The sequence below is a fragment of the Oncorhynchus gorbuscha genome, linkage group LG11 (genome assembly GCF_021184085.1).
Source record: "Oncorhynchus gorbuscha isolate QuinsamMale2020 ecotype Even-year linkage group LG11, OgorEven_v1.0, whole genome shotgun sequence".
NCBI lineage: Eukaryota > Metazoa > Chordata > Actinopteri > Salmoniformes > Salmonidae > Oncorhynchus > Oncorhynchus gorbuscha.
The window spans coordinates 14,897,257-14,919,440 of NC_060183.1; the positions used below are offsets into that span (position 1 = coordinate 14,897,257).

Consider the following 22,184-nt stretch of genomic DNA (forward strand, 5'->3'; position numbering starts at 1 on the left):
GTGGTAGTTTATTATAAACCCAGTTGGTAGGTCAGGTGGTAGTTTATTATAAACCCAGGTGGTAGGTCAGGTGGTAGTTTGTTATAAACCCAGGTGGTAGGTCAGGTGGTAGTTTGTTATAAACCCAGGTGGTAGGTCAGGTGGTAGGTCAGGTGGTAGTTTATTATAAACCCAGTTGGTAGGTCAGGTGGTAGGTCAGGTGGTAGTTTATTATAAACCCAGGTGGTAGGTCAGGTGGTAGTTTGTTATAAACCCAGTTGGTAGGTCAGGTGGTAGTTTGTTATAAACCCAGGTGGTAGGTCAGGTGGTAGTTTGTTATAAACCCAGGTGGTAGGTCAGGTGGTAGTTTATTATAAACCCAGTTGGTAGGTCAGGTGGTAGGTCAGGTGGTAGTTTATTATAAACCCAGGTGGTAGGTCAGGTGGTAGTTTGTTATAAACCCAGTTGGTAGGTCAGGTGGTAGTTTGTTATAAACCCAGTTGGTAGGTCAGGTGGTAGTTTGTTATAAACCCAGTTGGTAGGTCAGGTGGTAGTTTGTTATAAACCCAGTTGGTAGGTCAGGTGGTAGTTTGTTATAAACCCAGTTGGTAGGTCAGGTGGTAGTTTGTTATAAACCCAGGTGGTAGGTCAGGTGGTAGTTTATTATAAACCCAGGTGGTAGGTCAGGTGGTAGTTTGTTATAAACCCAGTTGGTAGGTCAGGTGGTAGTTTGTTATAAACCCAGGTGGTAGGTCAGGTGGTAGTTTGTTATAAACCCAGTTGGTAGGTCAGGTGGTAGGTCATGGCTGTGCTGAGTTTAGGAGTAACCCCTGTAGTCTCTGCTCTGTTAGCAACACATGGAGTAAGATAATTCAACGTGCAACAATTTCCCCATAGAGTTTAAACTGCAAACATTTTCATTCTTCCTCTTTTCTTCATCAGCGTCTTCGTCATCATCATCTCACATTTCGTTGGCATCATAGAGTCAGTGATGAAATTTTGGTGTATATATATATATATATATATATAATATATGTGGTATGTGTAGATAGGTAGGTAGGTAGGTAGTTAGTTCTGGTGTCTGGTCTCCTCTCCAGAGTCAAAGTCTTTTGTTTCCATAGTGTTGATAGGTTGATATCACGTTGTGACGTTGTATTGTTTTGTACAATAAACGTCCCAGCAACACTTGAAACACACAAAGCTCCTTCTCCCACCTACCTATAGCGAGTCGGCGTATCAAGCCACCATGGCAACCCTGGTGGGTGTGGCTCTTCCTGTCTTGTTGCCGGGGTAACGTCCATCCTGCTGACTTGTGGGTTAGGGCTAGGTTCAGGTAATCTGGTGTTATACCATTGGACTAAACACCAGTCTTACACTCAACTATAACTGAGTTTATCAGGGTGTTAATCTGGTTATTCTGATTTTGTCTCTCTCTGATATGCTCCCCCATCCTCTCTCTGACCCTGCTCCCCCCTCCTCTCTCTGACCCTGCTCCCCCTCCTCTCTCTGACCCTGCTCCCCCTCCTCTCTCTGACCCTGCTCCCCCTCCTCTCTCTGACCCTTCTCCCCCTCCTCTCTCTGACCCTGCTCCCCCTCCTCTCTCTGACCCTGCTCCCCCTCCTCTCTCTGACCCTGCTCCCCCTCCTCTCTCTGACCCTGCTCCCCCATCCTCTCTCTGACCCTGCTCCCCCCTCCTCTTTCTGAGTCCACAGGACAGTTTATACCAGAGAGAGACGGGAGACTGGTCCTTTAAAATAATTGCTCTTTACTGGTCCTTTACTATCTGCTTGCTATATTCTGGTTGAACACAGAGAGGCTGTGGTGAGTGGCTATTACTGTACAGCATGGGCCTCTGCCCTCATGACAGTCTCTTCGTCTCACTCTGTGTGTGTGTGTGTGTGTAATTTTCTGTGTGTGTGTGTAGTGTGTGTATCAGAGCATGTCCTCCTGTATTGTATGTGTGTATACGTGTATATGTATATATGTCAGTGGGGGCTGCTGAGGGGAGGACGGCTCATAAATGTGTCTGGAATGGAGTCAATGGAATGGTATCAACCACATGGAAACCACATCTTTGATGTGTCTGATACCATTCCATTTGCTCCGTTCCAGACATTATTATGAGCCGTCCCCCACTCAGCAGCCTCCACGGGTGTATATAAATGTCATTAGTTAGTTCCTCCTCTCCTCACACGTAGTACTCCTTGTCTTTGTTGTTCTTGTTCTTGGAGATCTTGGCGATGCCCAGCGGCTTGTCCTTGGTGCTGCCGTTAGGCTGGGTGGCAGAGTTACTGATGTAGTTGCGGCTCTCGTCCACGTGGTACGAGCCCTCGTCCCGGTTGCGGTACTTGTACATGGCGTAGAGCAGGATAAGGATGCAGAGGGCGGCGGCCGCCACAATGCCCACCACCATGCCTGTGGTGCTGCTGGATTCCCTTACCACCTCCGACGTCCCCGGGAACGGCTTGATCTCCGGGAGAGGGGGGTGGGCTGCTGGAGGGAGGAGGAGGGGAGGGAGAGGGGGAGATAGAGAGAGTATTTTATTCAATGCTGGCTGCCAGCATCTTTCTGTTTAATCTGGCTGCCAGCATCTTTCTGTTTAATCCGGCTGCCAGCATCTTTCTGTTTAATCTGGCTGCCAGCATCTTTCTGTTTAATCCGGCTGCCAGCCTCTTTTTGTTTAATCTGGCTGCCAGCATCTTTCTGTTTAATCCGGCTGCCAGCATCTTTTTGTTTAATCTGGCTGCCAGCATCTTTCTGTTTAATCTGGCTGCCAGCATCTTTCTGTTTAATCTGTCTGCCAGCATCTTTTTGTTTAATCTGTCTGCCAGCATCTTTCTGTTTAATCTGGCTGCCAGCATCTTTTTGTTTAATCTGGCTGCCAGCAACTTTTGGTTTAATCTGGCTGCCAGCATCTTTCTGTTTAATCTGGCTGCCAGCATCTTTTTGTTTAATCTGGATGCCAGCATCTTTCTGTTTAATCTGGCTGCCAGCATCTTTTTGTTTAATCTGGATGCCAGCATCTTTCTGTTTAATCTGGCTGCCAGCATCTTTTTGTTTAATCTGGCTGCCAGCATATTTCTGTTTAATCTGTCTGCCAGCATCTTTCTGTTTAATCTGGCTGCCAGCATATTTCTGTTTAATCTGGCTGCCAGCATCTTTCTGTTTAATCTGGCTGCCAGCATCTTTTTGTTTAATCTGGATGCCAGCATCTTTCTGTTTAATCTGGCTGCCAGCATCTTTTTGTTTAATCTGGCTTCCAGCATATTTCTGTTTAATCTGTCTGCCAGCATCTTTCTGTTTAATCTGGCTGCCAGCATATTTCTGTTTAATCTGGCTGCCAGCATCTTTCTGTTTAATCTGGCATTGTTTTTGTTTAGATTTAGGCTTCCTTGATACTGTAAAGCGTCTTTCAGTTCATGAAAAGTGATATAAAATGATATGTATGCGGCAGGTAGCCTAGTGGTTAGAGTGTTGGACTAGTAACCAGCAGGTAGCCTAGTGGTTAGAGTGTTGGACTAGTAACCAGCAGGTAGCCTAGTGGTTAGAGTGTTGGACTAGTAACCAGCAGGTAGCCTAGTGGTTAGAGTGTTGGACTAGTAACCAGCAGGTAGCCTAGTGGTTAGAGTGTTGGACTAGTAACCAGCAGGTAGCCTAGTGGTTAGAGTGTTGGACTAGGAACCAGCAGGTAGCCTAGTGGTTAGAGTGTTGGACTAGGAACCAGCAGGTAGCCTAGTGGTTAGAGTGTTGGACTAGTAACCAGCAGGTAGCCTAGTGGTTAGAGTGTTGGACTAGGAACCAGCAGGTAGCCTAGTGGTTAGAGTGTTGGACTAGTAACCAGCAGGTAGCCTAGTGGTTAGAGTGTTGGACTAGTAACCAGCAGGTAGCCTAGTGGTTAGAGTGTTGGACTAGTAACCAGCAGGTAGCCTAGTGGTTAGAGTGTTGGACTAGTAACCAGCAGGTAGCCTAGTGGTTAGAGTGTTGGACTAGTAACCAGCAGGTAGCCTAGTGGTTAGAGTGTTGGACTAGTAACCAGCAGGTAGCCTAGTGGTTAGAGTGTTGGACTAGTAACCAGCAGGTAGCCTAGTGGTTAGAGTGTTGGACTAGTAACCAGCAGGTAGCCTAGTGGTTAGAGTGTTGGACTAGTAACCAGCAGGTAGCCTAGTGGTTAGAGTGTTGGACTAGTAACCAGCAGGTAGCATAGTGGTTAGAGTGTTGGACTAGTAACCAGCAGGTAGCCTAGTGGTTAGAGTGTTGGACTAGTAACCAGCAGGTAGCCTAGTGGTTAGAGTGTTGGACTAGGAACCAGCAGGTAGCCTAGTGGTTAGAGTGTTGGACTAGTAACCAGCAGGTAGCATAGTGATTAGAGTGTTGGACTAGTAACCAGCAGGTAGCCTAGTGGTTAGAGTGTTGGACTAGGAACCAGCAGGTAGCCTAGTGGTTAGAGTGTTGGACTAGTAACCAGCAGGTAGCCTAGTGGTTAGAGTGTTGGACTAGTAACCAGCAGGTAGCCTAGTGGTTAGAGTGTTGGACTAGTAACCAGCAGGTAGCCTAGTGGTTAGAGTGTTGGACTAGTAACCAGCAGGTAGCCTAGTGGTTAGAGTGTTGGACTAGTAACCAGCAGGTAGCCTAGTGGTTAGAGTGTTGGACTAGTAACCAGCAGGTAGCCTAGTGGTTAGAGTGTTGGACTAGTAACCAGCAGGTAGCCTAGTGGTTAGAGTGTTGGACTAGTAACCAGCAGGTAGCCTAGTGGTTAGAGTGTTGGACTAGGAACCAGCAGGTAGCCTAGTGGTTAGAGTGTTGGACTAGTAACCAGCAGGTAGCCTAGTGGTTAGAGTGTTGGACTAGTAACCAGCAGGTAGCCTAGTGGTTAGAGTGTTGGACTAGGAACCAGCAGGTAGCCTAGTGGTTAGAGTGTTGGACTAGTAACCAGCAGGTAGCCTAGTGGTTAGAGTGTTGGACTAGTAACCAGCAGGTAGCCTAGTGGTTAGAGTGTTGGACTAGTAACCAGCAGGTAGCCTAGTGGTTAGAGTGTTGGACTAGGAACCAGCAGGTAGCCTAGTGGTTAGAGTGTTGGACTAGTAACCAGCAGGTAGCCTAGTGGTTAGAGTGTTGGACTAGGAACCAGCAGGTAGCATAGTGGTTAGAGTGTTGGACTAGTAACCAGCAGGTAGCCTAGTGGTTAGAGTGTTGGACTAGGAACCAGCAGGTAGCCTAGTGGTTAGAGTGTTGGACTAGTAACCAGCAGGTAGCCTAGTGGTTAGAGTGTTGGACTAGTAACTAGCAGGTAGCATAGTGGTTAGAGTGTTGGACTAGTAACCAGCAGGTAGCCTAGTGGTTAGAGTGTTGGACTAGTAACCAGCAGGTAGCCTAGTGGTTAGAGTGTTGGACTAGTAACCAGCAGGTAGCCTAGTGGTTAGAGTGTTGGACTAGTAACCAGCAGGTAGCCTAGTGGTTAGAGTGTTGGACTAGTAACCAGCAGGTAGCATAGTGGTTAGAGTGTTGGACTAGTAACCAGCAGGTAGCCTAGTGGTTAGAGTGTTGGACTAGTAACCAGCAGGTAGCCTAGTGGTTAGAGTGTTGGACTAGTAACCAGCAGGTAGCCTAGTGGTTAGAGTGTTGGACTAGTAACCAGCAGGTAGCCTAGTGGTTAGAGTGTTGGACTAGTAACCAGCAGGTAGCATAGTGGTTAGAGTGTTGGACTAGTAACCAGCAGGTAGCATAGTGGTTAGAGTGTTGGACTAGTAACCAGCAGGTAGCCTAGTGGTTAGAGTGTTGGACTAGGAACCAGCAGGTAGCCTAGTGGTTAGAGTGTTGGACTAGGAACCAGCAGGTAGCCTAGTGGTTAGAGTGTTGGACTAGTAACCAGCAGGTAGCCTAGTGGTTAGAGTGTTGGACTAGTAACCAGCAGGTAGCCTAGTGGTTAGAGTGTTGGACTAGTAACCAGCAGGTAGCCTAGTGGTTAGAGTGTTGGACTAGGAACCAGCAGGTAGCCTAGTGGTTAGAGTGTTGGACTAGTAACCAGCAGGTAGCCTAGTGGTTAGAGTGTTGGACTAGGAACCAGCAGGTAGCATAGTGGTTAGAGTGTTGGACTAGTAACCAGCAGGTAGCCTAGTGGTTAGAGTGTTGGACTAGGAACCAGCAGGTAGCCTAGTGGTTAGAGTGTTGGACTAGTAACCAGCAGGTAGCCTAGTGGTTAGAGTGTTGGACTAGTAACCAGCAGGTAGCATAGTGGTTAGAGTGTTGGACTAGTAACCAGCAGGTAGCCTAGTGGTTAGAGTGTTGGACTAGTAACCAGCAGGTAGCCTAGTGGTTAGAGTGTTGGACTAGTAACCAGCAGGTAGCCTAGTGGTTAGAGTGTTGGACTAGTAACCAGCAGGTAGCCTAGTGGTTAGAGTGTTGGACTAGTAACCAGCAGGTAGCCTAGTGGTTAGAGTGTTGGACTAGTAACCAGCAGGTAGCCTAGTGGTTAGAGTGTTGGACTAGGAACCAGCAGGTAGCCTAGTGGTTAGAGTGTTGGACTAGGAACCAGCAGGTAGCATAGTGGTTAGAGTGTTGGACTAGGAACCAGCAGGTAGCATAGTGGTTAGAGTGTTGGACTAGGAACCAGCAGGTAGCCTAGTGGTTAGAGTGTTGGACTAGTAACCAGCAGGTAGCCTAGTGGTTAGAGTGTTGGACTAGGAACCAGCAGGTAGCCTAGTGGTTAGAGTGTTGGACTAGGAACCAGCAGGTAGCCTAGTGGTTAGAGTGTTGGACTAGTAACCAGCAGGTAGCATAGTGGTTAGAGTGTTGGACTAGTAACCAGCAGGTAGCCTAGTGGTTAGAGTGTTGGACTAGTAACCAGCAGGTAGCCTAGTGGTTAGAGTGTTGGACTAGTAACCAGCAGGTAGCATAGTGGTTAGAGTGTTGGACTAGTAACCAGCAGGTAGCCTAGTGGTTAGAGTGTTGGACTAGTAACCAGCAGGTAGCATAGTGGTTAGAGTGTTGGACTAGTAACCAGCAGGTAGCCTAGTGGTTAGAGTGTTGGACTAGTAACCATCAGGTAGCCTAGTGGTTAGAGTGTTGGACTAGTAACCAGCAGGTAGCATAGTGGTTAGAGTGTTGGACTAGTAACCAGCAGGTAGCCTAGTGGTTAGAGTGTTGGACTAGTAACCAGCAGGTAGCCTAGTGGTTAGAGTGTTGGACTAGTAACCAGCAGGTAGCCTAGTGGTTAGAGTGTTGGACTAGTAACCAGCAGGTAGCCTAGTGGTTAGAGTGTTGGACTAGTAACCAGCAGGTAGCATAGTGGTTAGAGTGTTGGACTAGTAACCGAAAGGTTGCCAGATCAAATCCCGAGCTGACAAGGTACAAATCTGTCATTCTGCCCCTGAACAAGGCAGTTAACCCACTGTTCCCAGGCTGTCATTGTAAAGAATAATTTGTTTTTAACTGACTTGCCTAGTTATATAAAAGGTCAAATAAAAAAGTATTATTATTATTGGGAAAATAATATAGGACAGTGCTCTATTTTCACTTGCACTGCAGAATTTAATGCAGCAAATGGTGCAAATGTGTGATCGCAGGGTAAACTTTCTGCTTCACACAAAACCTTCTAAAATATTTTTTCAATCTAGTCTAGCCAGACTGTTAGTGTGTGAGGTTAGTAGTATAGAAGTACTACTATAGCAGTAGTACTATAGCAGCAGTAGTATAATGTACTCTATATGGTATGTATTACCAGAGCTGGGGTCACATGGGTCAATGTCCTCGTCATCACTGGGACACTCAGCTGATGCCACCAGCAGGTCGTCTGTTGACTGGAGAGAGACGTTAGATCATAAAACACACACTATTGTTTTTTAGTCATTTATTCATCCCTGAAGTCTTTCACGTTAATGATATCTACATGTCTACATGTAATCTATTTTCAGAGAGCTCCTCTCATTCTACCAACAGAACACAATAAAACGCTCAACTTGAAGTCAAACACATTTAGATTTTCTGGATGCATGAACATGACATCCTCGCGCACGCACGCACGCACGCACACACACACACACACACACACACACGCGTGTCCTGGCAAACTGCCAAATTGTGAAAAGAGAGGCGGAGAGAGAGCGAGTGAGAAGACAGAGTTGTTAGTTACCAGCTGTGATCTAATCACAAGGGAGGAATACACTCATCCTTTCCTCCTCCCCTTCCTCCTCTTCCCTTTCTTCTCCCTCATTCCCTCTCTCCTTTCTCCTCCCCTCTCTCCTTTCTTCTCCGACCTCTCTCCTTTCTCCTACCCTCTTTCCTTTCCTTTCACCCCCTCTCGCCTTTCTCCTTCCCTATCTCCTTTCTCCCTCTCTCTCCTTTCTTCCTCCCCTCTCTCCCTCTCTTTCCTTTCCTTTCACCCTCTCTCTCCTTTCTTCCTCCCCTCTCTCCCTCTCTTTCCTTTCCTTTCTCCCTCTCTCTCCTTTCTTCCTCCCCTCTCTCCCTCTCTTTCCTTTCCTTTCACCCTCTCTCTCCTTTCTTCTCCGACCTCTCTCCTTTCTCCTACCCTCTTTCCTTTCCTTTCCTTTCACCCCCTCTCGCCTTTCTCCTTCCCTATCTCATTTCTCCCTCTCTCTCCTTTCTTCCTCCCCTCTCTCCCTCTCTTTCCTTTCACCCTCTCTCTCCTTTCTTTCTCCCCTCTCTCCCTCTCTTTCCTTTCCTTTCACCCCCTTTCGCCTTTCTCCTTCCCTATCTCCTTTCACCCTCTCTTTCCTTTCTTCCTCCCCTCTCTCCCTCTCTTTCCTTTCTTCCTCCCCTCTCGGGCCTGCTCCGGCCCGAGCTTCATGAATTTGCGCCAGTGCTGGGCAATAGGAGAGTGCAGAGGAAGGAAAATATCGATGCTATCAGGACCTTTTCAAACGTCTGAATTCCTAGTCTATTTCCAGTGATCAGGCTGGTAACTAACCAACAGTATACAGTACAGTGTAGTAACTAAGAATCCTTCATGTCTCTGCCCAGATCTCCATGTCCTACCCCCCCCCCCACCTTCTCGGGCAGCACCCTCTCTCCTCTCCCTCCTGTTGCCATGGCAACTCAAAGTTCAAGCCATTAAAATGAAGGGAAATAAAAAGGGAGTGTTTCACTGAGAGACACGAAACACTGACACTCACCACTAGAGAGAGAGAGAGAGAGAGAGACAGAGAGAGAGAGAGAGACACAGAGAGAGAGACAGAGAGAGAGAGAGAGAGAGAGAGAGAGAGAGACAGAGAGAGAGAGAGAGAGAGAGAGAGACAGAGAGAGAGAGAGAGAGAGAGACAGAGAGAGAGAGAGAGAGAGAGAGAGAGAGAGAGAGAGAGAGAGAGAAGAGGGAGATAGAGAGAGACAGAGAGAGAGAGACAGAGAGAGACAGAGAGAGAGAGAGAGAGAGAGAGAGAGAGAGAGAGAGAGAGAGAGAGAGAGAGAGAGAGAGAGAGACAGAGAGAGAGAGAGAGACAGAGAGAGAGAGAGAGAGAGAGAGAGAGAGACAGAGAGAGAGAGAGAGAGACAGAGAGAGAGAGAGAGAGACAGAGAGAGAGAGAGACAGAGAGAGAGAGAGAGAGAGAGAGAGAGAGAGAGAGAGAGAGAGAGAAGAGGGAGATAGAGAGAGACAGAGAGAGACAGAGAGAGAGAGAGAGAGAGAGAGAGAGAGAGAGAGAGAGAGAGAGAGAGAGACAGAGAGAGAGAGAGAGAGAGAGAGAGAGAGAGAGAGAGAGAGAGAGAGAGAGAAAAGGGAGATAGAGAGAGAGAAGAGGGAGATAGAGGAGGAGTGGAGTGTTGGAGAAAGGGAGAGAAAAGGAAAGAGCTATGTTGGGAGAGAGCGAGATGGAGGAAAGAGAGAGTAATGGAGGGAGAGAGAGCGAGATGGAGGAAAGAGAGAGTAATGGAGGGAGAGAGAGCGAGATGGAGGAAAGAGAGAGTAATGGAGGGAGAGAGAGCGAGATGGAGGAAAGAGAGAGTAATGGAGGGAGAGAGAGCGAGATGGAGGAAAGAGAGAGTAATGGAGGGAGAGAGAGCGAGATGGAGGAAAGAGAGAGTAATGGAGGGAGAGAGAGCGAGATGGAGGAAAGAGAGAGTAATGGAGGGAGAGAGAGCGAGATGGAGGAAAGAGAGTAATGGAGGGAGAGAGAGCGAGATGGAGGAAAGAGAGAGTAATGGAGGGAGAGAGAGCGAGATGGAGGAAAGAGAGTAATGGAGGGAGAGAGAGCGAGATGGAGGAAAGAGAGTAATGGAGGGAGAGAGAGCGAGATGGAGGAAAGAGAGTAATGGAGGGAGAGAGAGCGAGATGGAGGAAAGAGAGTAATGGAGGGAGAGAGGGAGAAAGGACAGGATAAGGACAGTCATAAGGAAAGAAGGAAGGAGACAAAGTGGTGCAGCTTAAGTTAACATCATGCTAATCATATTCATGAGCGAGACTCAAACATCGACTTTACAGCTGAGAAATGTGTGTGTGTGCATAAACGTGTGTGTGTGTGTGCATGTGTTAAAGCCACACAGAGTCAGTGATGAATTAAAATAGAAGTGTGATGCATTGCAGTAGTCATAACTAACCTCTGTACTGAGACAGGAGAGAACAGCAGAACCAGATATATAGAACAGGTCTAGAACCCAACATAGAAGAGGACTAGAATCCATAAAAACCTCACAAAAGAAATGGGCGAAAAATATTTTGACGAATACGCATCCCAAGATAACCGAAATGCAGCACGACACAAGTCTAGTACAAAAGCGCTATACAAGCTAACATCAAACGAATTACGACATCAGCCAGGTACTTCTTGCAACGATGTGATAGATTTCACTTTTGCTAATTAGCAAATCAAAAATCACACCTGTAAGCAGATGTGTTTCTTTAGATCAATGTGATACTTGTTACTGTAAAATCCTCCATCTCTCTGCACCTTAAAGGCTTGCTGCCCTATGCACATAGACATGGAACACTGGTCAATTGAATAATGTTTACATACTGTTTTACTCATTTCATATGTATATACTGTATTCTAGTCGAGGCCACCCTATTTAACTATTGTTGTACATATAATATTCTATCCATATTCTGTCTGTAATGTATATACATCCAATCACACAGTTTGAACACATCTACTCATTCAAGGGTTTTTCTTATTTTTTTACTATTTAAAAAAAAACTATTTTCGACATTGTAGAATAACAGTGAACATATCAAAACTATGAAATAACACATATGGAATCATGTAGTAACCCAAAAAGTGTTAAACAAATAAAAATACATTTTATATTTGAGATTCTTCAAAGTAGCCACCCTTTGCCTTGATGACAGCTTTGCACAGTCTTGGCATGCTTTTCCAACAGTCTTGAAGGAGTTCCCACATATGCTGAGCACTTGCTGGCTGCTTTTACTTCACTCTGCGGTCCAACTCATCCCAAACCATCTCAATTGGGTTGAGGTCGGGTGATTGTGGAGGCCAGGTCATCTGATGCAGCACTCCATCACTCTCCTTCTTGGTCAAATAGCCCTTACAAAGCCTGGAGGTGTGTTTTGGGTCATTGCCCTGTTGAAAACAAATGATAGTCCCACTAAGCGCAAACCAGATGGAATGGTGTATATCTGCAGAATGCTGTGGTAGCCATGCTGGTTAAGTGTGCCTTGAATTCTAAATAAATCACTGACAGTGTCACCAGCAAAGCACCCACACACCATCACACCTCCTCCTCCATGCTTCACGGTGGGAACCACACATGGGGACATCATCTGTTCACCTACTCTGCGTCTCACAAACACACAGCGGTTGGAACCAAAAATCGCAAATCTGGACTCAGAACAAAGGACAGATTTCCACCGGTCTAACGTCCATTGCTCGTGATTCGTGGCCCAAGCAAGTCTTGTCTTCATATTGGTGTCCTTTAGTAGTGGTTTCTTTGCAGCAAGGCCTGATTCACACAGTCTCCTCTGAACAGTTGATGTTGAGATGTGTCTGTTACTTGAACTCCGTGAAGCATTTATTTGTGCTGCAATCTGAGGCTGTTAACTCTAATGAACATATCCTCTGCAGCAGAGGTAACTCTGGGTCTTCCTTTCCTGTGGCGATCCTCATGAGAGCCAGTTTCATCATAGCACTTCATGGTTTTTGCGACTGCACTGAAATTTCCAGGATTGACTGACCTTCATGTCTTAAAGTAATGATGGACTGTAATTTCTCTTTGCTTATTTGAGCTGTTCTTTCTATAATATGGACTTGGTATTTTACCAAATAGGGCTATCTTCAGTATACCACCACTACCTTGTCACAACACAACTGATTGGCTCAAACGCATTAAGAACTAAAAATATTCCACAAATGAACTTTTAACAAGGCACACCTGCTAATTGAAATGCATTCCAGGAGACTACCTCATGAAGCTGGTTGAGAGAATGCCAAGAGTGTGCAAAGCTGTCATCAAGGCAAAGGGTGGCTACTTTGAAGAATCTCAAAAATAAATAAAATATATTTTAATTTGTTTAATACTATTTTGGTTACTACATGATTCCATGTGTTATTTTATAGTTTTTATTCTGCAATGTAGAAAATATAAAACATATAGAAAACCCTTGAATGAGTAGGTGTGTCCAAACTTTTGACTGGTACTATATATGTATATATATATATATATATATATATATACTCCGGATTCCGACATTGCTCGTCCTAATATTTCTATATTTCCTAATTACATTCTTTTACTTTTTAAATGTGCATCGTTGTGTATTGTTAGATATTATTGCACTATTGGAGCTAGGAACAAAGCATTTCGCTACACTCGCAATAACATCTGCTAAATATGTGTATGTGACGAATAAGATGTGATTTGATTTGATCAAACTGGTATAACTAAAGACAGCCTTTCAATACCATTAGAATTCAACTTGATTCAGCATTTTCCATCTTATCAAAAGGGAACTGTTTCCTCAGCTGACCTCTACTCACATGCCAATCAAACTACAGACCTGTCAATCAAACTTCAGCCACCCTTTTAAGTTGTCAATTAAAAGTGAGCCAATTAAAAGTCTGTTCCACACTTGTGAACAATGCCAACCTCTTCCTATAGCCTCATCTCCTCTTTATCGCTCTGTCTCTCCGCCTCTCCTCTACAGCCTTATCTCTCCCTCTCTTTGTCTGGCAGTGATGCATGCTGCCTTCCAGCACAGATGGATAATGAAAGGGAGAGCGAGTGAGAGACAGATAAAGAAAGGGAGAGAGAGAAAAGAAAAGGGAATGATAGAGAGATGAACTGAAGGAGGAAGATGTGATCATGCTGAAGGAGTAAAATCAGTACCTGATCAGCTGAACAATGCCAACGAGCGTCCATGCCTGCCTGACTGCCTAGCTCACACATCACACACACACACACACACACAAACGGTTAACACACACTGCTCTGCCACTGTCTTCAGAAACACACACACATCTGTTAGCAGCAGCTCTGTCAGCGTGGAGGAACGAGGAGAGAATAGGAGATGTACTGATACACTAACTACCTATCACTGCTGACAGAGAGAGAGAGAGAGAGAGAGAGAGAGAAAGAGAGAGAGAGAGAGAGAGAGAGAGAGAGAGCAAGAGGAGACAGAGCGAGAGAGGGGGGGTCTGAGGTTGCTATAGTTGGTTCTACCCATAAAACACACGAACACACGCACGCACTCACACACGCACAAATGCTATACACACACATACGCATACGCACACGCACACGCGCACACACACACACACACACACACACACACACACACACACACACACACACACACACACACACACACACACACACACACACACACACACACACACACACACACACACACACACACACACACACACACACACACACACACACACAAAGCATACACACACACACAGAAAAACATCCAAACTAAATTGAGCAGAGTGAGACAGAGTTGACACTCTTCAACATTATTAATAATTCAGACTCATAGGAGGGAATCTCACTAAATTCAGGAAGAAACACACACACACACCCACTGCACCATATCAAGCATACATATGACCTAATTCCTATCTTGGTATACCACCGACTGCACACACACACACGTACGCACACACACACACACACACACACACACACACACACACACACACACACACACACACACACACACACACACACACACACACACACACACACACACACACACACACACACACACACACACACACACACACACACACACACACACACACACACACACACACACTGTCGGTGAATCTCAAACCACCGCCTCGCCCCTACCAACTCGCTCTGAGGGCCCTCCGTTGTCACGTGTTGCTCAGAGTGACTTCCAGAGAGTGGAGAGGGGATCAGTAAACCCATCAACGTCGGGACACACTGGCGATTTAAATGATGCAATTCATGTTCCACTTTTAAATAATAAAATGAGCATGAAATTCTATTGCACAAATCCCACCAGATGTAAAGGTTAGTAACAGTTAAACATTTCATTTGGGAGGTATTTCATCTGATACATGTGTCAAGTCTCCAAACCCGACATAAACAAATGCATATGACATATAATTAGGAACACCTCTCCGTTGTTTTGTAGGTAAGGGGATAGCACTTATATGTGACATATAATTAGGAACACCTCTCCGTTGTTTTGTAGGTAAGGGGATAGCACTTAGCTTTGAAGCCTGCAGCCTTGCTGAGGGTCTAATTAGCCACTACACCCTGGATCATTTTCACTGCCTCAGCATTTGGACACTTGTGCATATGGCGGAGGTGCACGTGAAAGCGCCAATGGAGGGCCGAAGGGCGAGGGGAAGGGAGTGATTTGGGATTCAGCCTGTGTCTCACTCAGTCACTTAAACCCTCCCTCCATCCATCCAGCCATCCATCCATCCATCCATCCAGATCCATTATTGATGCCTGAGGCGCACAACTCTGTATTCCATTATTTATGTCTGAGACAGCTGGCAGCCTATACCCAGAGGAGCTATACACTATGGAGCACAACAGAAAGAGAGAGAGGGTTCACTATCTCCATGGCAACTCGCATCATTGGATAAAAAAAAAATTCAGAGCATGGCAGAACATTTCATGACCCTGAATCTCTCTCCACACAGAGAGCCTGTTCATCATCATAACCTCCTGACTAGTCATAGCAGACAAGCGGTGGTCATAGCAGGTCATAACTTTCATAGCAGCTCATAGCAGGTTAACACAGCTCATTGCAGCACACATTTGAGTCCAAATCCATTTCTGACTCATGGTTACCTCTGCTGCAGAGGATAAGTTCATTAGAGTTAGCCTCTCTCAGACTCTCTCAAATAAATTCCTCACAGAGTTCAAGTAACAGAAACATCTCAACATTAATTGTTCAGAGGAGACTGCGTAAATCAGGCCTTGCTGCAAAGAAACCACTACTAAAGGACACCAATAAGAAGAAGGGTCTTGCTTAGGTCAAGAAACACGAGCAATGGACATTAGACCAGTGGAAATCTGTCCTTTGGTCTGACGAGTCCAAATTGGGTATTTTTGGTTCCAACCACCATGTCTTTGTGAGAGAGTAGGTGAACAGATGATCTCCCATTGTGTGGTTCCCACCGTGAAGCATGGAGAAGGAGGCGTGGTGGTATGGAGGTGCTTGGCTGGTGACACTGTCAGTGATTTATTTAGAATTCAAAGCACACTTAACCAGCATGGCTATCACAGCATTCTGCAGCTATACACCATCCCATCTGGTTTGCGCTTAGTGGGACTATCATTTGTTTTTCAACAGGACAATGACCCAACAAACCTCCAGGCTGTGTAAGGGCTATTTGACTAATGAGGAGAGTGATGGAGTGCTGCATCAGATGACCTGGTCTCCACAATCACCCGACCTCAACCCAATTGAGATGGTTTGGGATGAGTTGGACCGCAGATTGAAGTAAAATCAGCCAACAAGTGCTCAGCAAATGTGGGAACTCCTTCAAGACTGTTGGAAAAGCATTCCAGGTGAAGCTAGTTGAGAGAATACCAAGAGTGTGCAAAGCTGTCATCAATGCAAAGAAGAATCTAAAATCTAAAATATATTTTGATTTCTTTAACACTTTTTTGGTTTCTACATGATTCCATGTGTTATTTCATAGTTTTGATGTCTTCACTATTATTCTACAATGTAGAAAATAGAAAAAATTAAGAAAAACCCTTGAATGAGTAGGTGTGTCCAAACTTTTGACTGGTTCTGTATGTAAATGAGATATTTCTGTATTTAATTTTCAATACATTTCTAAAAAGATGTTTTCACTTTGTCATTATGGGTTATTGTGTGTAGATGGGTGAGCTTGAAAAACAATTGAATTCATTTTGAATTCAGGCTGTAACGCAACAAAATGTAACACAAAAATAAGTCAAGGGGTATGAATACTTTCTGAAGGCAATGTATATGGTATCTATTTGGGGCTCCCGAGTGACGCAGTGGTCTTAGGCACTGCAGCTCAGTGCTAGAGGCGTCACACTACAGACCCTGGTTCGATTCCAGGCTGTATCACAACCGGCCGTGATTGGGAGTCCTATAGAGCGGTGAACAATTGGCCCAGCGTTGTTAGGGTTTGACTAGGGTAGGCCACTGTAAATAAGAATTTATTCCGAACTGACTTGCCTTGTTAAATAAAGGTGAAATAATTGTTTTTAAAAAATCTATATGTGTGAGGTTATGAATAGCTAAGTTATCCTGTTTATGCCTTAGATAGCGTCATAGTTCGTTTCCTACCTGCTGCGTAGTTCCTCCTCCTTGCTTCTTATTTGTGGCGGTTGTCGTGGTGATGTCGCCGGCATTGGAGGCGGGATCTAATCGGTTGCCCCCGGCGGCAGCGCTGGATTGGGGAGTGATGGAGGAGGAGGGCATGTCCCCAACCAATCGTGTGCTGCCCTCCAGGCGGATGTGGGCGTGTCCCTCGGCGGCCATGTTGAGTATCCTCAGTCCGTTGTAGTAGAGACCGGCCATCTGACCCTGGAACTGACCTGCTTCCTTTCCTCTTCCTACCGTCACCGTCGTCTGGCTGTTGAAGATGGTCAGCTGGCGGCCTGGACACACACACGCATACATAGGCGTCGTCGTGTGATGATAATACACACATTAAGCATGATGTTAATGAGTTGTAAGCATGGTGTTAGGGTGTTGTAAGCATGATGTTAGGTTGTTGTAAGCATGATGTTAGGTTGTTGTAAGCATGGTGTTAGGGTGTTGTAAGCATGATGTTAGGTTGTTGTAAGCATGGTGTTAGGTTGTTGTAAGCATGGTGTTAGGTTGTTGTAAGCATGGTGTTAGGGTGTTGTAAGCATGATGTTAGGTTGTTGTAAGCATGGTGTTAGGGTGTTGTAAGCATGATGTTAGGTTGTTGTAAGCATGGTGTTAGGGTGTTGTAAGCATGGTGTTAGGTTGTTGTAAGCATGGTGTTAGGTTGTTGTAAGCATGGTGTTAGGGTGTTGTAAGCATGGTGTTAGGTTGTTGTAAGCATGGTGTTAGGGTGTTGTAAGCATGGTGTTAGGGTGTTGTAAGCATGATGTTAGGTTGTTGTAAGCATGGTGTTAGGTTGTTGTAAGCATGGTGTTAGGGTATTGTAAGCATGGTGTTAGGTTGTTGTAAGCATGGTGTTAGGGTGTTGTAAGCATGGTGTTAGGTTGTTGTAAGCATGGTGTTAGGTTGTTGTAAGCATGGTGTTAGGGTGTTGTAACCATTGTTTGGGTTGTTGTAAGCATGGTGTTAGGGTTTTGTAAGCATGGTGTTAGGGTGTTGTAAGCATGGTGTTAGGGTGTTGTAAGCATGGTGTTAGGGTGTTGTAAGCATGGTGTTAGGGTGTTGTAAGCATGGTGTTAGGTTGTTGTAAGCATGGTGTTAGGTTGTTGTAAGCATGGTGTTAGGTTGTTGTAAGCATGGTGTTAGGGTGTTGTAAGCATGGTGTTAGGTTGTTGTAAGCATGGTGTTAGGGTGTTGTAAGCATGGTGTTAGGGTGTTGTAACCATTGTTTGGGTTGTTGTAAGCATGGTGTTAGGGTGTTGTAAGCATGGTGTTAGGGTGTTGTAAGCATGGTGTTAGGTTGTTGTAAGCATGGTGTTACGGTGTTGTAAGCATGGTGTTAGGGTGTTGTAAGCATGGTGTTAGGTTGTTGTAAGCATGGTATTAGGGTGTTGTAAGCATGGTGTTAGGGTGTTGTAAGCACGGTGTTAGGGTGTTGTAACCATTGTTTGGGTTGTTGTAAGCATGATGTTAGGGTGTTGTAAGCATGGTGTTAGGGTGTTGTAAGCACGGTGTTAGGGTGTTGTAACCATTGTTTGGGTTGTTGTAAGCATGGTGTTAGGGTGTTGTAAGCATGGTGTTAGGGTGTTGTAAGCATGGTGTTAGGTTGTTGTAAGCATGGTGTTAGGGTGTTGTAAGCATGATGTTAGGGTGTTGTAAGCATGGTGTTAGGTTGTTGTAAGCATGGTGTTAGGGTGTTGTAACCATTGTTTGGGTTGTTGTAAGCATGGTGTTAGGGTGTTGTAAGCATGGTGTTAGGTTGTTGTAAGCATGGTGTTAGGTTGTTGTAAGCATGGTGTTACGGTGTTGTAAGCATGGTGTTAGGTTGTTGTAAGCATGGTGTTAGGGTGTTGTAAGCATGGTGTTAGGGTGTTGTAAGCATGGTGTTAGGTTGTTGTAAGCATGGTGTTAGGTTATTGTAAGCATGGTGTTAGGGTGTTGTAAGCATGGTGTTAGGTTGTTGTAAGCATGGTGTTAGGGTGTTGTAAGCATGGTGTTAGGGTGTTGTAAGCATGGTGTTACGGTGTTGTAAGCATGGTGTTAGGGTGTTGTAAGCATGGTGTTAGGTTGTTGTAAGCATGGTATTAGGGTGTTGTAAGCATGGTGTTAGGGTGTTGTAAGCACGGTGTTAGGGTGTTGTAACCATTGTTTGGGTTGTTGTAAGCATGGTGTTAGGGTGTTGTAAGCACGGTGTTAGGGTGTTGTAACCATTGTTTGGGTTGTTGTAAGCATGGTGTTAGGGTGTTGTAAGCATGGTGTTAGGGTGTTGTAAGCATGGTGTTAGGTTGTTGTAAGCATGTTGTTAGGGTGTTGTAAGCATGGTGTTAGGGTGTTGTAAGCATGGTGTTAGGGTGTTGTAAGCATGGTGTTAGGTTGTTGTAAGCATGGTGTTAGGTTGTTGTAAGCATGGTGTTAGGGTGTTGTAAGCATGGTGTTAGGTTGTTGTAAGCATGGTGTTAGGGTGTTGTAAGCATGGTGTTAGGGTGTTGTAAGCATGGTGTTAGGTTGTTGTAAGCATGTTGTTAGGGTGTTGTAAGCATGGTGTTAGGGTGTTGTAAGGATGTTAGCATGTCATAAGCGTGTTGTTAGCAGGGTGTAAGCATGTTGTAAGTATGTTGTTAGCATGATGTAAGCATGTTGTAAGTTGTTAGCATGTTGTTAGCATGTTTAAAGCATGATATGAAACATGTACTCTGGAGTGTGAGACTGGAGAGAGGAGAAGAGGAGGAAGAAGGATGAGAGGAAGAGTAGGATGAAGAGAATAGATGGGATAGCTGAGAGACGGTTGCTGTGGAGACGCATCATGAGAGAGTCATCATGTTGACATATCGATTGATTATCCTCAAATATGGTTTTTACAGCCTTAAGAAGCCCAATGAAGGAAGCATTATGAAGACATATGAAGATCTATGAAGCACACACAGGTCATAGCTTTGTCTTTGGTCACAGTTAAAGGGAGTTCAGGCATTTAAAGGAGCTCTGCTGAGGGTTAAGAGGTCAATTTGAAACAAAACAGTGCATTGAACATTTCTCAAGTCTTACATGTAATATCTGGTTCTGAACTTTACTTTGACTATACAGATTATGATGTTCAACATTGATATATGCTTTAGTGAACACTTTAAATGTTTACAATTGGAGAAACAATATTATGAAAAATCTTAAACAAGTACATTTTTATCTGTATTAGTTTCACATTTATTCAGATGAATCTTCCCATTGTCCGTTTAACCTGGTATTATTACCTCTCTCTTTATCTACAGTTTACAGTAAATTACTGTATTACAGAACAGTACAGTTACACTACAGTTTACACAGTCTGACAATATTATACTCTAACAGTTACTATAAGGTTTAAACTTAGTTATGGATTTATCATTTTAGATGTTAGTTGATGGTCACAGTTTCAACTTCCTTCAGGTTGACTTTTAGCTGAAAGTTTAAAGGCATTTTAATGAATGTTTTTACCTTTGTCGAGTAGCCAATCGTCAACTATTCGACCGAGCCGATAGGGGATTCTCTGTCTAGCGATGGCCAGGCGCTCGTTATCAATGTTGCCTTTAATTTAAAGATGAAAACACAGTAATTACACCTGGCACAGGAGCTGGACAACAAAATAAACAGCCATGAAGAGAAAGTCAAAGTCCTGACCAAGGTCCTGTCGGTCCGAACATTGTTGCTGTGTCATTAACTTCAATAAGAGTTACGTTCATGAGCAGCAACCAGCAAGCAGACATATACTTTCTGTTCTTGGACTTTGATTTAAAGAGACATTTAAACAGTTACTTAACATCTGACAGACAGGAGACAGCTCTGACTGGGTTTAGAGAGTTTGATGAAACAAGAGAATAATAATGATAATCACTGTTAAAGCTAACAGATCAACCCTCATACACCTCTGTCTAGTGTTTAGCCTTTTAGCTAACAGATCAACCCCCATACACCTCTGTCTAGTGTTTAGCCTTTTAGCTAACAGATCAACCCCCATACACCTCTGTCTAGTGTTTAGCCTTTTAGCTAACAGATCAACCCTCATACACCTCTGTCTAGTGTTTAGCCTTTTAGCTAACAGATCAACCCCCATACACCTCTGTCTAGTGTTTAGCCTTTTAGCTAACAGATCAACCCTCATACACCTCTGTCTAGTGTTTAGCCTTTTAGCTAACAGATCAACCCTCATACACCTCTGTTTGGTGTTTAGCCTTTTAGCTAACAGATCAACCCTCATACACCTCTGTCTAGTGTTTAGCCTTTTAGCTAACAGATCAACCCTCATACACCTCTGTCTGGTGTTTAGCCTTTTAGCTAGCAGATCAACCCTCATACACCTCTGTCTAGTGTTTAGCCTTTTAGCTAACAGATCAACCCTCATACACATCTGTCTAGTGTTTAGCCTTTTAGCTAACAGATCAACCCTTATACACCTCTGTCTAGTGTTTAGCCTTTTAGCTAACAGATCAACCCTCATACACCTCTGTCTGGTGTTTAGCCTTTTAGCTAACAGATCAACCCTCATACACCTCTGTCTAGTGTTTAGCCTTTTAGCTAACAGATCAACCCTCATACACCTCTGTCTAGTGTTTAGCCTTTTAGCTAACAGATCAACCCTCATACACCTCTGTCTGGTGTTTAGCCTTTTAGCTAACAGATCGCTAAATAACTCCTGAAAATATATGATTAATACTTAAGATAACAACAACAATATAAAATGTTTAAAAACCCACTGCTAAAATAAATACAATCAGTTTTTCCTCTTCGTTTCCCCCCCCAGTCTAGTTAATACATTTAAATTTTTATTGTGTTGCTGTTTGGCCAAATGCCCCAACGGCTATTATTATTTTCTTATTTTTTAAAAAATAAATCACAACTGCTATCTGTATTAAATGTTTACATGGTTCATTTACGTGTCACACTATTTAACATAGCACCATACATGTCCTGTTATGTCAGTACAGACTCCCTGGAGTCAAGGCAACAGTGGAAGTGTCCCAACATATTTCTTCTTTTATGTTTAAACAGGGAAAACAACATCCTAAAATACACATTTGGTCTTCAGCAAGTCATAACACAAGTGGTAATAGTAGCGTAGTATGATGTAGTATTAACATAAGCAACATCTTTACATTAATACTGATAGAAACAGTTCCGATACATAGTCACTTCCTTTAATTCAGGAAGAAGCCGAAGCCCTGTCATGTGACTGGCTGTGACAAGCAGGTGTCGGCTGTGGTTGGTCCCTACCTGAGGGGTAGCGCTCTATGATTGGCAGGTCGTCCAGCTGCAGGGTTGCATTGCCTCCGCTGCGGGTAAACCGAACTATGTGGTACTTCCCATCATTCACGGATTTAGCAGTCTCTTCAATGTTGATGTCATCTGTCCCCACGTTAAACACTACCCGAATATTTCCTTTATCCTAGGGAGAGAGAAATGGAGAGACATAGAGACAGACAGAGAAAGAGAG

The 22,184-nt window shown here is 44.5% G+C and overlaps 1 pseudogene; it reads right to left on the reverse strand.

The window, feature by feature from the left end:
• Positions 1-2,010: 2,010 nt before the first annotated feature.
• The window catches only part of LOC124048146, a 95,662-nt pseudogene continuing 75,488 nt past the window's right edge, over positions 2,011-22,184 (reverse strand).